The sequence below is a fragment of the Chroicocephalus ridibundus genome, chromosome 4, assembly GCF_963924245.1.
Source record: "Chroicocephalus ridibundus chromosome 4, bChrRid1.1, whole genome shotgun sequence".
Taxonomy (NCBI): domain Eukaryota; kingdom Metazoa; phylum Chordata; class Aves; order Charadriiformes; family Laridae; genus Chroicocephalus; species Chroicocephalus ridibundus.
Genome location: NC_086287.1, coordinates 62516080 through 62529135, shown reverse-complemented (window position 1 = coordinate 62529135; position 13056 = coordinate 62516080).

Genomic DNA, 13056 nt, shown 5'->3' with positions numbered 1-13056 from the left:
CAGAAAGGCAAGTTGTCTTTGAACCTGTCCATGGAAAGGGTTTCTTTCCCACCGCACACTCCCCGCCATCCCATCATCATTACAAAACCCTCCAAACCCTGAACAACTTCAAAACAGACCAAGCCAGCCACGGACCTGAGCCGAGTCCCTCAGCACTGCCTCGGCATTGCAGCACCGATGGATTAATCAAGTGAAATCTTCATGATTTAGGATCTCAGCAAAAGTATTTCAGAAATTATCACCAATTTGGGGCAGCCTTACCCGCAAATGAAAGGAGCTGAAAATGGGGAATCACAAGAAAAAAAGGGAAATTGTGTAGCTGAATAATATTGAGAAATCATCTCCCACACGCAAATGTACACAGGTTCTGATACCGAGGCTGGTATGAGTATAAAAGTGAGGAGTTTCATCTTTAGTAAGACTTTGTCAATTCAGAACTTCGATTAAAGGGATTTCTGTGCAGTACCTCTTTCTGACCATCTTCACCTCTCCTCCGCGCAAAACACAAGTTTGTGGTTTCACAATCACATTTTCCTATTTTTAAAACATGTTTTCTCTGCTGTCTTACTTTGTGAGAAACACACTGAAACTGCAAGAGAAACTGTCTCGGCGGAGGAAACTGAAATGGCTTCGTGTATGACACGCGAACAACGGAACAAAAGTAAACACTGACAAAAATAGAAAGCAGTGCTTAATTTTCTCTCTGATCTTTCATTTTTAGGGGGTATTTGTGATTACGGAGAACTTCCAACATTTCAGGCAAACGGGAGATTTTTAAACAACTGATATAATAGTTTAGGTGTTAGCATGCAAGGAAACAATACCTTATTCTTACTGACAGCAGGATACAAAGATGTCTTGAATTTAGGACTCTTCCTGAAACTAGCAAGAACGATGGGTAAACATCTTTAAATGCACCGCAGAGCTTTGCATCACACGCAAGAACTAAATGCTCTGTCTATTTGATTCTTCTAGGATTAAACATTCAAGAAACCAAACATGCTTTTCCCCCCTCTCCTACGTTTGCCTTTGACTTGAGGAAAAGTTTTCTACTGAGTGATTCAAGCTGTGGAAAATGTCGAGTACCCTGAGCACCTTGCCGGGATTTATGACCCCCAAAATCTTGATCCTGATACCAGAGATGAGAAACTTGGGTCTGCTTTGAGAAAATGATTTGATCTAATGCTAATCTCGATCAAACTGTTGACACTGACATTAGGCAAACATAGCAGGGTGTAATTTCATTTTACACTGATCTATGAAATATTCATGTAATAATAACAAATACATACATGCAATCATACAATATCATCATCATAAACTGTGGTCAAATACATGTGATATTTGCAATGCTTATACCTTGTTCATATAAATAAATATTCATTAGAACGGAAACTAATTACTGCATGGCCGATGACAGCTGAGAATATTAAGTACCGCTCCTGAATTATGCCTTCAAAGGCAATTTTGGAATGACATTCATTTTCAAGTTGTGGATCAGTTTATTTGTCCAGCTATGATAATATTTTTTTCCAATGGAAAGAATAATGTTTATACTAATTGTCATGAGAATGTCTAAGCATTTTCTGTGACTAATAATCAAATTAGGGAGTTGTGAGTGTCTGTAAGTACACCAATGGTAGTCTATTTTCATATTTAAAATTGGCCTTTCCCACAGCTCATTCAAGTTTATGTTCTAGCCACATGTCCCACAGATAAATAAACAGATGCTCTATATAAAGCGTTAGATCATATTCTGAATGAGTGAGGAACATATGTCATCATTAAGGGAAGCTTCGGTGCCAACGCTGGCATTAAGGTAGAGGAAAGAAAACAAGGAAGAACTTGAAATAGAGCAACATAATCCCAAGGAAGTTGTCAAAACCAGAAAAGAGGTTATTTGCACTAGAGTTGGCAAGAAAACGTTGTTCGGCAGTTTTTGCTGAAAAACAAAAGAATAGGAAGAGGAGAGTTTGATTTTCAATTAAAAAACAACCTCTGTTGTTGGCAGCTTCAGGCTGAAACAAAAAATTGTGGTTTTTTACCTCCACGTGCCCAAACCCAAAGTTTTGTTTGAACAGAACTTTTTGCAAGGGATTTTAGGCGCCCAGTTTTCTAATCAAAACGACAACAAAACGAGTAAAACTGAAATTTCCCAAGAATATTTCTCTTTGGTGAAAATCTAATTTAGTTTTTTTTGGGTAAGAAATTTTCATGGAAGTTTTTTTTCGTACGCCACTGATGAAAGGAGGATATCCAGATATAGTTGATATTGGATCTTTACTGTCTGAATGCAGCTAGATGACATTGTTTTTATTGTTACTATTGTGTTGCGCACTTCATAAATAGAGACTGGAAAGACGGTTCATGCCCAAGAGATCATTGTAATCTAAATATAGGTCTAGAGGCTTTATTTATAAAATGTACAGAATCAGGGTTTTTTAATTGCGTGCAGAAATATTGTTCCAAGAAAAATACTGTGCACATATAGGAAGAATTTTAGTTCCCATGTTTTGGGAAAATCGTAAGTGAAGAATCATGCCGTAAATAAAAAAAAATAAAAATAAAAATAAAGAAAAAGTTATCTGCAAATGCCTCATGAATTTATCTGCGATTTGATCATAGCAAATTAGCAGAGGACTAACACAGAAAACCTGGAAAAGACCGAAGAGCTCCCTGAAGTACCAGAAGAGGGAGGGGAGTCTGTGATGGGCAGAGGAGAGATCACTGATGCAATTAGAGGGTTTATGTAGGATATTGTTTCAGGTGATGGTTGATTTCCTGAACCACCAACTTCCTAAGACACATCCGACAGTGCAGTGAATCATAACGTGCTAAGCACTGGAAGGACAGAGCTGCTGTTACACCAATTTTTATCTCCAAATTCCATAAAAAAGGGTTTATTTCTTGGATGAAATCAACAAGAATTGGGGGATCCAAGGGTGGGAAGGGAGAGACTGTCCAGAGGAAAGGAAAAGACCCGTTTCCCTGCTATCGGTGTAGCATAGTGGGATCAGGAAATCGGGGGCCAGGCTAAGGAGCCTCTGGCTGGTGGTCTGCAGAGGAGGTGGGATGTTCTGCATCTGCACATCATGCACCAGCTCTGGAGGAAGCTGCTGGATGTAGAGAGCTGCTTTTGGCTGCCTGTTGCATCGGTCAGCGGCAATGTGTAAAGGTTTGGCAGTACACTGCTGGATCTGTGTGAGACTTGGCTGCCTGCACCATCTTTTTATGCCCTTAATTTGAGAAATGAGTACATGACAGAAATTTCTGATGGCCTGATGCGACATAAAACATTCAGTGCCCTGTAAGCTGAAAACCTCCTATAAAGCCCCAGATCCAGGTGTAGTCACAGAACCACAGAATCACAGAATGGTAGGGGTTGGAAGGGACCTCTGGAGATCATCTAGTCCAACCCCCTGCCAGAGCAGGGTCACCCAGAGCAGGTTGCACAGGAACGCATCCAGGTGGGTTTTGAATGTCTCCAGGGATGGAGACTCCACCACCTCTCTGGGCAGCCTGTTCCAGTGCTCTGACACCCTCAAAGGAAAGAAGTTCCTCCTCATGTTTAGATGGAACTTCCTATGCTCAAGTTTGTGCCCGTTACCTCTTGTCCTGTCACTGGGCACCACTGAAAAGAGCCTGGCCCCATCCTCCTGACACCCACCCTTTAAGTATTTATAAGTCCTATCTGAAGGAAACACCCTCCTGGCACTCTGGATTTGGAAAAGAAACTTTGCTGGGGAAGTTTTCAGGAGGTTTTTTTCAGAGCAGGACCATTCACACCAACAAGCTTTGGGCTATTTCTTGCCCAGGGTTGTGCAACTGCCCTTCTGCCCAGGCCTTCAGCACTTCCGCTAAAATAGTCCCACACTGACCAGCCCTTGCCAAGGAGTCCCAAACATTTGGGAGTAAGAGAAAGGGGCAGCCTGGTCCGGGGTGGACACATAAGTTGTCTTCTCCCACTCGTGGCTGTCACCACCTGCTCTGGGTCTCTTGGATGGCCAGGTCTTCTGAGGTTGAAGGCGAGCAGAGCCGTGGTTTGCCAAACGCAGTCAGCGGGCACTGGCAGCCGGTCGGCAATCGGGTACGTTCCTACCTCGCTCCAGCTATTTCATTTATGTGACAGTTTGTGGGAAACATCTGGCATGGCATCTGACTGACACGTCTCCAGCTACAGAAAGCTGAGAAAAATCACAGCAGCCACTAGGGATAACAAAATGCGGTTTTATGCATCTTAAACCTCATTCTCTTCTCTCAGCCACCAGACCTCAGCCAGGGGTAATGCAGCTAAAATCAGTGAAGGACAGGCTAAAGATAGCATGAACTTTGGTTAAAATGTTCCTGTCTGATGAGTCGATCCTTGAACGAGGCCATCCAGGTTCCCCTACTGGCAACATCACTGATTTTGTGTACGACCCTGGGCGAGTCATGTTCCCTTCCCTCGCCTCAGTTTCTCTCCCTAAATGAGGGAACTGAGAGACTGCTTTGGTCATGCATGTTGATATCTGCCAGTGCAGTCTAGAAGAGTTAAATGTAATTACAGCCATTCTGACTCCATCAATGATTGTACCTAACTGTTGGTGAACACCCAACAGCTAAAGGTAAAACAGGACCAGGAATTGGAGGGTGCAACTTTTTCAGTTTGGCCTGAATGTGTAGAGCATGTTTTTAGGGCAGCTGATGGACCACTGCAAAGGCTTACCAATGACCGTGGTGGAATCTAACATGCACAATATCTACAGGAAGTCTGGGGTTTTTTTCTGACATTAGAAATAGAGGTTCTAGAGGACTAGACATGTGTCTTCACATTCAGTTTTCCTTCATCCTAGACCTGATGTTATTGCACTACAAATTAAAGACAACACTGTTATTTGAGGGAAACCCGGGTCTCTGCAGGCCTCAGATGCACGATGCAGTTTCTGCGAGTGAACAAGCTACCTCATGTCAGCTGAGATGTGGTAACTCTGTGGGTACTTGCTCCTACAAGCAATAACAATAGCTCCCTACAGCAACTGTGTGCTATTTCAGTTTTGCTTTCCCCACCACAAGAAGTGCCATTCCACTGCCTTTACAAGAGACGAAGGGTGCATATGGTTAGAACAGTCGCCCAGCTCAGTTGGGCTGACAAGCGCTAGCTTGTCAAATGGCAGTAACTCCATCGAACGTCTGAGCACTAATATTGAAACTCCGCTGAAAAGGAGAAGACCTTTTTGGAGATGCATTCATTCTTAAGACGTGGTAAAAGTGGATGTGGTTGTATGGTGGTGAAGTTCAAACAGGTAGCCCACAGTCTTCTCCCCGGGTCTATGTGAAGCTTTGCAGCTTTGTAACCAGTCGCGGCTGCTGCTATCCGAAGTCCCTGCTTAAAATACTCTCTGCTGTTGGAATACACCAGAACATCCCTCCTCCCACATCCAGCCCCCATACAGAACGATCTAAATGCAAAAGAAATGACAAAAAGAGTGTTTTTGGAAATAATTAGGTCAATTAGAATGTAACAAAGAGAGTGGTCTAGACATAGACGGCATTTAAATTAGCAACAAACTGTTCCGTTTGGGTTCTTCACCTATTTAATCATCACTTCATCTATGCGAATTCCTAGCAAATTAGAGAATTTGCTAATTTCACTTACCCTGAAGGTGGTGAGTAAATTATGTATCAATGCCACTGATGCCTGCTCTGTCTAAAGTGTAAGAGAAACGCAGCCAGGCTCTTCAGAGAGGGCCTTTGGTGTCACACATTCTCCAAAGATCACACAAAATGCTGCATTTAAGAAAGGTCTGGAAGGTTAAAAAAGTCACTTTGGTTCTGCATTACCCAATCTGAATTTCATTTAAACTTTCCTCACCCCAACCTGAAGCCCATGCACAAAGCTGCCAGTGAAAGAAAGGGAACTGAAATAAAATTCACTCTCCACCTGTCCTGTGCTCCAAAGCTGCAGGTGGCCATTGTTGAAGCCAAAGGTGATGAATAATAATCACTTCTATAAGCAGAGCTAAAAGTGGGAGATGATACAGGAAACCATAGCGTCCTCTTATATGACATGCTAAGAAACTAACCCCGTGGCTTGTGTAGCACTTCTTCCGGGCCATACAAGGTGCCGTCAGTCTCTCATACTCGGGCTAATCCTTACCTGGGGTGAAACTGGCCCCTGTGGAAAGCCTGCACAAGAGTTATCCATCACTCAGGTCGCTCCTCTAATTGCAAGTGGCACATAAAAAAAAAATCTGTTCTGACTTTATAATTGATGCCCTGCCAGAAGCCTAAGCGTCCTTCCTCCGGGGCTCAGACGTGATCCTCTCATGTCCTTCTTCAGGAGTGACACGGACTTCAGTGGGACTGAAATCACGATCTGAAGAAAACAAGCGTACGGTGCATCTCTGAAAGGGATCTTTGCAGAAAAGATGAGTGGGGAGGGAATGGAAGATGAGGAAGTTGGGTGGGGAACATATCTGGGAGGAAAACAAAACCGAAATTTTTGAAGAGTCTAATTTTATGCTGCACAACCTGCATGTTTTACCCTCTTTTTCATTCACTTTCATTTTAGACTCACCAGTTTGCAAAAGACCCTACTGTGTAGTCAGTAACAGATTGAGGACTCAGTCTTGGGCCCTGCCTAGAGCAAAAAAAAGATGGTATTATTTGTTACACACAGTAGCTCTCCTTAAACATCCCCAGGAAAAAGGCATGCTCCTGTCTGGTGAGACCAGGCTGAGAGTCCCAGGGATCTTTTCAGGTATGGTGGATGGAGTGGTACCTCTACAGGTAAGAGGCAGCATCGTTCCAAGGTGAGATGCGCTTTGTCAGTGCACCGTCATCTGCAGGGGTTTCTGAGAGGTTACATGGTGACTTGAAAACAGGCCTTCCGTCAAAGGGTTCAGATCCTTCTGGAGTGGTATTCAAATGCCTAGAGATATAGGGATGGGTGCAGCCTTGGCAAGATTTTAAAAGCAAGATAAGGAGAAACGAATAATTAGGCATCTGACTGGAGCTGAAAATTCGCATCTCTCCTCAGGATTGGTGAACTGCTTTGGCTAAAATAAGATGCAATTTGAATCTTTGCCAGTTGCCTGTATTAAGCTGAACCCAATTTTTCCCCCCTCCCCTTAAGATCAGAGATTGCTTTGTTCAATGTTGGAGCACGTCAGAAATTCTTTTGTGATCCTTGGAAGTCTAAGTGAGGGGGGATGGAAAAGAAGGAGTTACCATTTTGCTGCATTTGGCATCGGGCGCAACTGAGTGAATGCTGCCTCCAGGTCTCGGGCTGTGATTCTGCAAGGATTTTGATAAATTAAAGAAGATGCATAGACACAGATACCCACCTCGGTACCCCTCCGTGCCTGTTTTAGGACATTTGTCTTGGTTTAATATAGACTCCAAAGAGAGGGTCCCTCTGCTCGCCCCGGGGCTGGCTGTTTTCAGGGACATTTGCCCTTCAGCCCAAGACCTTGCACAGACACCAGCTTTCTTCCATAGCCACTTGCTGGCTTTAAAATGACTTGCTGCCTTCCCAGGTGGATAATGGCAGGGAACTGGCTGGAGTCAGGCCCTCAGGACTGTAAAATGTTGCAAGCACCACCGCTGCAGCCCAGAGCAGAGCCAGGAGAGGGTTTACAACAAAAGCCCTCTTTGACTTCAGCAGAAAGTGAGATTATTTGGGCAATAAATGAATACAACAAGTACATACTAACGTGGTCAGATCTGAAATAAAGGGAATTTTAGTATTCCTTTACTTCACAGTGCCTGATTGAAGAGTTTGGTCACATGGCAGGAAAGAAGGTCACTGAAGAGAGCCCTTTTAACAGAAGCTCATTCGTATTTTAAACTGGTCACATGCCTTTTCATTTGTGTCTTCTCTGACGTGAGTCTCCTCTTCCTTCATCTTTATTTACATTGATCTGTTTTCATATTTCGCTTTGAATTGCAGGCGCACTTTTATCTAGTAGCCAGTCTGAAAGGGTGGCAGAGGCATCCCCACTCAACTCCTGTTTGCCCTGTGTCCAAGAGGAATCATTTTTCCTAATGAAAGAGCATTATGGCAATCGCATTGACACGATGCATTTTATGCTGACCAGTCAAGATCAATTCTAGAAACAATCTGTAGCACGCGAGTGTTTCTACTCTTCCATTTGTCTCTGCAGTCAGGCACAAGTCAAATACGTTCCACGCCACATCGCAGACCGGAACAAAAGGTTTGCATCTAAAACAGTGGGATTCAAAGCTAACATTATCAGAAGTGTTGCATAGTGATGCCACTGTAGCAAAATATAGATTTCTATTGGAGAAACATACATCATGCTCAGAAGGACAGCAGCGTTTGTAAAAGCATGCAGTACACAACGAGGAGAATTTCATCATGCAGAGCAAGGAGACATGTCAGCGGCTACAAAGCAATAGATTTAATTCATACCTGAGAATAATTTGGTCTTCCGTTTTCCCCCACACCACTTACTATGCCCAAACAGCTTGTACGAGCTATTGACGGGCAGAAATTGTCGGGGAGTTATGGCTTTTTAAGATCTGACTTTCTCAGCAGTTGCAAATGCAAGAGCAGAATGCTGATTAGCTCTAAGATGACAAATGTGTAAAAAAAAAAAAGGAACCCAAGAATATAATAATTCAAGGCTACTTAAAGTGAAATGTGTTTTTTGTAAACATTACGCAAATAGTGATTTGGGGAATCTGAGCCCCGAGCAGAAAGCCAGGCTGAATGCATTTCCAGGGAATGTGCAGTTAGTGCCTCGACCGTGGTAAGATTACAATGAGCATTTTTGACTATTGCTAACTATAAACAGAAATTTGAGCTGTGTGGGTCAATGTGGTGACTCAGCAATCAAAGTTACTTTGTCCTGCTGCAGTCAGAGGACTGCAGTTTAGTTTCCAGCACCATGTTTAGGATTTCCAGGGGGAACAGGAGAGATGAGTCAGGGAATTAGAGCAACCTTGCATTACTTAACTAGTGCTCGTGGCTTGATCAATGGCACTGGGAAGGCTCTGCTGTAGGGAACCCCTGCAACAGTGTCGCAGTGTGCTTGCTGTTAGAGAGCGCTGTGGAGGCTGCCAGTGCTGTCAGATGTTGGAGGGGGGGGAAAGAGGGGAGAGAAGAAAAATATATACGCTCAGCACATAATGTGAGAATTTCCTGTAGCATCACATGGCAGGTAATATTTACCTTACTGTGCATGAACTGAGGCATACTGTATCCCAGCTGTGATGCAGGTAGACAGAAAACTTTATATCCTATGGCTCAAAAATGCTGCTGTTTTCAAGGTACAGCCAAGCACCGGTAAACTGGAATGCACACAAAACCCACCACGTTCCTAGAGCAGAAGCGTGTCCTCCCCGGTCAGCTGCAACGTCAGGCAGGTAATTAACAAACGCCTGGACAAAACGAGCGCGGTCTTGTTTATCAATCAACATACTATTAATTAGCTCTCGTGTCAATTTTAATCGAAGTGATTTGTATTAATAACCGTCGCCTGTGCAAGTTATATGGCATACCTGCAGGGATCTGTGCTTGCTCCTGCGCTTAACTGTTGGCAAATATTCTAACCTAGAAAATATCTCCACAAGTTCAAAATACTAATTTTTTGAGAGGTATCTAGCTGTGTAACTGATGGCTACTTATTAATAGAACCTATACATGGAAAACCATCACCTAACAACTATGTCTGAAATAAAATTGGAATAACAGTGTTTGTTATGTAAGAAGCTGTCTAGCCAAAGCCATGTCATAAAAAAGCTCCAATGACACACGTAAGGGGGGTAACATTGTTTGCAAATTATAATAATAGCTTTCCACATCTGTTCTCATGAAGAGGAAAAGCTGTGTGGCTTTTCAAATTTTATTTAAGGTTTGAATCCTTCCATATTGCTTTACATTTTGTAAAATAATCTAAGACTCTCTTCATTTTACCTTTTCTTACTTTGTTAGAGGCAATGCTGTAGCTGAGGTTACTCTGGGGTTGCCATCATCCCAGGATCAGGTTAAGTCTCTTCTGGAACTGAGTCGTCCCAGGTGTGCTTTCAATTTAAAAATGACTCTATGAGGACAAATATTAGGGCAATCACAGCTGCTTCTGTACTACTGAACATGATTGTTATTTTGTCATTTATAGGATTGCCAGAGCTCCCTGGTGCTGTGCAGTGTCCTGGCAGCTCACAAGAGGCAACGTCTGCCCCAAGGAACCTGTAATCAAAAACCAGAGAAGGGGCTGGGGGAAGGGAATTAATCAATGATTGACTTTCTCTGCATTAAGTACAGGAGTGTCTGAGGTATGGAGATTAAATGACTTGGCTACGTTATGCAGAGAGTCTATAAAAGAATTGGGAATTGAAAGTAGCCCTCTTCCATCTAAATTCAGACATGTTGAGTCATCAGTCAATAACAAGACTGATTTCCATGGCAGTAGCGTTTGGAGGCTTTAATCAGGTTTCATGTCCTATTATGCTGGGTACTGTGTAAATATAGAATAACAGATACTCTCTGCAGGCATGTCCTTAAACAGATCCCCGCTGATTTCAGTGGAACCCTACACGTCCAGAAGGATACCCTGGGGTAGATCTGATTTTCTAAATAAGGATGAGATGCAGTAGGTGGAAGTAAAACCTGCAGGATTTATGGGGAACAGATTATAGGCAATGGGATCACAGGGCTGCCTGCATAAGGTATGCAGTGTAGCAATTTTGTCAATCACTTGTTTTATTTTGGAAGAGGGTAAATGAAAATCATAAACTTTATCAGTGGGAGTCTGATACCTATAGGCTTTGAAGTACCTGAGTACTGGTGTTTTACTGAATTGCAAAGTTTTCCTGCCCAAGAATAAATCAAAAACACTTCAAACAACTGCAGCAAAGCTCTTCTCCATTTTTTCACATAAATAGTCTTTAGCAAAGAGTAACCTCTTTGCTACCCTAAAAGGTGGGATGGTGAAAGGTAAATGGAAAATAAAGATGCTATAATGGGAAGAACCATGAGCACGCTTGGAGGACATCTGCTGAGATGTTATCGGTGGCGAAGAAGCCCTGCCCATTTGGTGACATCATTTTCTACAACTTCCAGCCTGTCCTGGCAGGCTCAGGGGCTGCAGCGGGAACGCTGTGCGAGAGCCAGGCTGGATGCGGCAGAAGAATACAGTGGGCCTGATTCCCTCCAGGCTGGCAAGGAGTACCTGGCCAAGGAGCAGCTAGTTCTCCAGCTGAATGCAGATGACAAGGCTGAGGGCAGTGAAGACCGCAAGGCAGGTCAACAGGTTGCTTTCTTTCACAGTTGCCTTTATTATTTTAATATTTGGCGTATGTGTTAGATGAGCACCAAGAAGCTCCTGCAGAGCCTGTGCTTGGCACTGGACGCGGACATGCCAAGAGGCAGGTCCTGTCCCACACAGCCCCAAAGGGATGGTCCTGTTTGGCAGAGGCTCTTTGTGGACCCAGCTTAATGCATGAGCCATTCCGTTCAAGGCCGGGATGGGAAGTTCAGCAGACAGGCAACGTTTGCAGGCTTGATGTCCAAGAAAACCAATGTTAAGTGCTGAGTATGGTGAGAGGTGGGGTGGGGAGGGCAACCAAACAGGTACTTGTTATATCAGCACACATGCAGGGCTTTTTAGCCTGAATTTTGCAGGTTTTGTGCATATGCCTGATTCTTGTTCCTAATATCTTCTTCTTCCTAAAAGCTTCTTAACTTCTGGATACCACCAGCTCATGTGGCAGCAATGTTTTCAATGCCTGCCATCTACATTAGCATGTTTGAATCCAGAGTGTGCTTTTGAAGCAAGTCTCCTGATCATACCGATTTACTGTGCCTTTGCTTGAATCATGGACCAGTCTGGGAGCGCATGGACTGGGGGCTCCCTTCCAGGGAACCTAAAGCAGTGACGTCCCCCAGACCAGCTCACATGAACTCTGGCCACCACCATGCAAGCAGCAGTCCAAAGGACACTATTACAGCTAGCCCAAAGCACCCCTGCTTCACTGAAACACCTTTGGTGTGGAGACGGGGTCTTCAACACCATCTGAATTACTCCAGAAAGCCACTCCTCCAGGGCCACTACGCAGAACCAAGCGCATGTCGGCTTGTTGCCCACAGGAGACTTCAGGCCAGGGGGGAGAGGAAGAGGGCTTGGGCTTGGAGAGGAGCCCTGCCCCTCCAAGCAGGATGGACATAACTCGCTCTGGCCACAGGGTGCAACAGCCACAAACCTATCTATCTGTAGGCACAGCTAACAAAACTAGCGTAGGTGTAGCCAAAGGCTAGTAAAAGCACTCGGAAGTTTGGTAACAATATGAAGTCAGGCAGAAAAGGAGACCTCCATGATTTCACTGAGGGCAAGAGCTAGTATGAGCTCAAACCTGATTATACCTCAAAGAACGACAGGAGAGATGCTCTAACAGCAAAAAATATAAAATAATAACAACAACAATAATAATAATAAAATTTAAAACATATATATTTATATACATATATATTAACATTTATATAATATATAAGATATTACCGGGGTTCTCCTTTCATAGGACTGCTTCTTGTATTATAAATAAAGCAGAAACTCCTCTCCCTCGTTGCTCCATAAGCCATTTGGTTGTTGTCTGATGGGCATGACTGCAAAAATGAGGAGGCAGCAGGGCTCCGAAGTAAAGGCAGCACCAAAGATATGAAATTATCTTTCCTCTCCTCTCCTGCTTTTATTCATGGTAGCATCATCTCTTTTACCTATGAGGTGTGAATAGAGATGAAGATATCACTAAGTGCAGTCTTATGGCTGCAGTAGCCAGAGGGTCAGACCAGAATGATACTGAAACCGTCACTCCTGCCCTTAGAAGTTTCCAAACTACACAATACTGGGGAGGTTAATTCAAAGAGCAAGCAGATTTTTGCATGCTTGCAGATGCCATTAAAAAAGCATTGAAGAAATTAAAAGCAATCCCTTCTCTTCTAGCATTAATATACAAATAATAGAAAAACTTGCCAGTCCACTGGATAAATGTCACAGGTATATACATTTTAAAGGATCTAGGAAGCCCCTGTCACCATAATGCCTAAAACCTTAACGG